General features: G+C 41.6%; 1 pseudogene; it reads left to right on the top strand.

The window, feature by feature from the left end:
- The first annotated feature begins 1,928 nt into the window (after nt 1–1,928).
- LOC102841324 lies at nt 1,929–2,727 on the top strand (annotated as a pseudogene).
- Nucleotides 2,728–3,975: the final 1,248 nt, after the last annotated feature.

The raw sequence follows: 3,975 nt of genomic DNA, 5'->3' as shown, positions 1-3,975 counted from the left end.
TGTACCAAAGTTTGTTTATCCATTCTTCCACTGATGGGCACTTAAGCTGTCTCCATCTTTTTACTATTGCGAACAATGTTGTGATAAACATTGGTGTGCATATATCTACTCATGTTCTGGCTTGTATTTCTTGTGGATATGTATATAAGTAGAGGAATTTCTGTATCATAAGGTATTTCTATATCCAACTTTCTGAGGAAGTGCCATACTGTTTTCCAGAGTGGTTAAACCATTTTGTAGTCCCACCAGCAATGCAGAAGTGTCCCAGTCTCTCCACATCCTTGCCAGCATTAATTGTCCTCTGCTTTTTTGAACTTCACTGTTATTGCTGGTACGAGATGGTATCTCATTATTGTTTTGATTTGCATCTCTCTAATGGCTAATGATTGTGTACATTTCTTCATATGTTTGTTGGCTGTCCAAATGTCTTTCTTGGTGAAGAAAATGGGTTCATGTCCTGTGTCCATTTTTTAATTGGGTTGTCTTTGTGTTGTAGTTTCCTATAGATTTTAGAGATTAGTACCTTGTCTATATATCGCTGCAAACAATGTTTTCCCATTCTGTAGGTTCCCTGTTTTCTTGTTTGGTGAAATCTTTTGATGCACATTAGTTTCTCATTTTTAGTATGTCCCAATCATCTAATTTGTCTTCTTTGTGCTATTTTTGCAATGTGTGCCCTGTATTAGAGCCCTTAGATTTGACCCTATTTTTTCATTGATGACCTTTATAGTTCTGGGTTTTCATCCTTTGAGTCTATATTATGAATGGCATTGTTTTCCTAATTTTCTGTCTTTATTAGTGTAGAGGAATCCAACTGATTTTTGTATATTGATCTTGTAACCTGTCACTTTGCTGAATTTTTCAATGAGTTTCAGTAATTTTTTTGCGAGTCTTTGGGATTTTCTGTATATAGGATCATATCATCTGAGACTAGACAGAGCTTCACTTCTTCTTTGCCAATTTAGATGCCTTTAATTTCGCTTTCTTGCCTTATGTTGTTGTTTGTTGTTAAGTGCCTTCGAGTCGGAGCTGACCCATAGCGACCCTGTACAGGGTTTCCAAGGGTGTAAATCCTTACGGGAGTAGAAAGCCTCATCTTTCTCCCACGGAGCGGCTGGTAGTTTCGAACCACTGACCTTAAGGTTCGCAGCCCGATCCAACACAATATTGGATAGGAGTAGTGATACTAGGTATCTTTGTCTGGTTCCTGTTGACAATGGGAATACTTTTAATTTTTCTCCATTGAGAGTTATATTGGCTGTTGGTTTTATGTGTTGTTGTTAAGTGCCATTGAGTTGGTTCTGACCCATAGTGACCCTGTATAGGATTTTTGAGGAGCAGATGGTGAGCATGAACTGCCAACTTTGTGGTTCAAGCGACTTTGCACTCCAGCGCATTAACCCACTGTGCCTTACCAGGACTCCTGGTATTGTATTGCTGTTATTGTTGTTAAGGGCCATTGATTTGGTTCTGACACAAGGAGCTGCTGGTAGCTTGAACCACTGACCTTGTGGTTCAAACAACTTAGCAGTCCAGTACATTAGCCCCACAGTGCCACACAAGGACTCCATATGTACCTGGTATTGTATATATGCTTTTAATTATGTTGAAGAATTGCCCTTAAATTCCTACTTTGTTGAGTGTTTTTATCAAGAATGGTTGTTGGGTTTCCTCAGACCTATGGTGATATTTTGCACTTGTGCACTGTGGACTCACCTGCGTCCTCACTTGTGACTTGGGAGGATTCCATAGTGGACAGGGTGGTGTGGGAAGGAAGTGCACTCACTTCCTCCTTCTTGCTTTTTCCCCAGCCTGGGGCAGCCCTGGTGCCTTTGCACCCGCCTGTTGGCAAGCTGGTCTGCTCAGCCTCAGGCCCCTCTACAGCTGCATGCCTACCACTTCGTCCTGGAGCCAGGCTGGTTTCTGAAATGCCCTTACAGCAGCAGACAAAGCAAAGGCTGACTCTAGAAGAAGGTGGTTAAAAGTGCCTCTCAGATGGTTTAAAAAACTCCAAGGGCAAAGGAGGAGCTTCACTATGAAATCCAGCTAATCCAAAACTTCCAAAACCTCCCTCAGAAAAGAAAAAACATGATATGATGCTCCCTTGTCCTGCTCACCAAGTTCGTTCAGCTTCTGCATCAATCACTTGATGGTGTCTTAGATTTAAACAAGACAGCAGAGGTGCTTAATGTGCAAAATAGAAGTATTTATGACAGCACCAAAGTTATAGGAAGTATCCATCTTATTAAGAAGAAATTTAAAAACAATGCTCAGTGGATGGACTTGTAGTCTCTCTGAGGATGGGGTGTGGTGGCTCAGTACTAAGGCCTGTCAAAAGAAGTGAATAAGCTCAGTCAGGAAGAGAAGAAACTCTTTCATGATCCAAAGCTGCACCGTAGACCTCATACTGTTAACTGAAGATTCAGAGAATAAAAAGTTAGATTATGTTACGTATCAAGATATTTGAAAATTTAGTGACCATAAAGACCGAACTGTTATTGTTGTGAAAGCCCTTCCAGAAACAAAACTTGAAGTGCCTGATCCATTTGAGGGCCTACAAATTCATTTGTCAAGTAAGCAAGGACCCATTGAAGTTTACTTGTGTCCAGAAGATACTGAAATGCACATACCAATGAAAACAAACAACCAAGACCACATGGGAATAGCCCTAAACCCAATTCCAAGGACTTGGCTTCAACCAAATCAGGACATAACGAGTCCATGTAGGTCCAACCACTAGGAGAGTGGAAGGCTTCCTGGCAGTGTATGTGGTGGGGGCTGGCCTCACTGCTGGTAACCAGTGGAGTGCAGAAAACAAGAAAAAAATCGCACCTTTATCTTTGTGAAGGACAGGTATTTTTTGCAACACCAATGTTTTCTTTTCTCTGAAGCCACTCACAAAAGCTCAAGATGGCTGCGTTGGCACCCGTCACCAGTCTCTCCTTTTCTCTCTCTCTCTCTCTCTCTCTTTTTTTTTTTTTTTTGTCACATCTGCTCAGTGTTTTTTCTTAGTAAGCATTCAGTTTACTTCTTTGCCTCTTCATCTGAAGCTCAGAGTTCCAGGACTATAATCTGTATCTGTTTCAGTTGGTTTTCTGTATCTTTGTTGTAGAGGGTTTGTAAAGCCCTTTTGCCTAGTTTGTCATCTTGTTGCCTCCACTCCCCCACCATTTGATTTCTTGATTGCCATTGCCATGAGGCAATGATTGTGGATCCAATCAAATTGAAGCATTTTCCAACTTCTATCTTTTCCCCATTTACTATGATGTTATTTATTGGTCTATGGGTGAAGATTTTTGCTTTTTTTTTTTTTAATGTTTTATTGTGAATTATGTGATAGCTTACATGGGAGAACGTAAGTTTTACATTCATCCTGTAGTATATCGTTTCATTGCCATGGTTACAATCCCCTCCATGCATCATCAACCAACCACAGGGTATACCAGCCAACCACAGAGTATACCCGGCCCCCCTCCGTCTCTGTTGCCATCTCTGGTGTCACTGCTTCTCTGGGTAGGGTCCCGCTCTCTGTTCTTCTCCCTTGATGGTCCCAGGGACCTCCGCTCCTAGACTGCAAAGTTAATCACTCCCCTCCTTGCCACAAAAAGTCTACCTTTACCTTTCCAACCCTTACAGTCAGTTCTGATAACAATTATTCACTATTGTATCACAAGAGACCTATACTCATTTCCTTTCTTCAGCCCCGCCTAGGCAGATTGGATACTACTCAGTGGAGATTCTACCTTCCTCCACGCCCTCTGGATCTAGATTCCCTCTTGAAAGCTTGTAAACCAGTAATTTCTTGCCTTTGAAGCCCTCCTCTCCCCATTTTGGGTAGCCAATGCCCAAGTTGTCTATCCCTGTCTACTCTATGTATTGAGGGGGTGGGAATGATCCTTGCTGTAAAGATTTGTTCCCTCTTTTGAGCTACTGCATCCATAGGTGTAGGTCAAGTTCATCAAATTGTATCAGATT

Source organism: Chrysochloris asiatica, unplaced genomic scaffold, assembly GCF_000296735.1.
Source record: "Chrysochloris asiatica unplaced genomic scaffold, ChrAsi1.0 scaffold00389, whole genome shotgun sequence".
NCBI classification, from domain to species: domain Eukaryota; kingdom Metazoa; phylum Chordata; class Mammalia; order Afrosoricida; family Chrysochloridae; genus Chrysochloris; species Chrysochloris asiatica.
The sequence above is the reverse complement of the archived record's forward strand: the minus strand, read 5'-3'. Positions and strand labels throughout refer to the sequence as shown.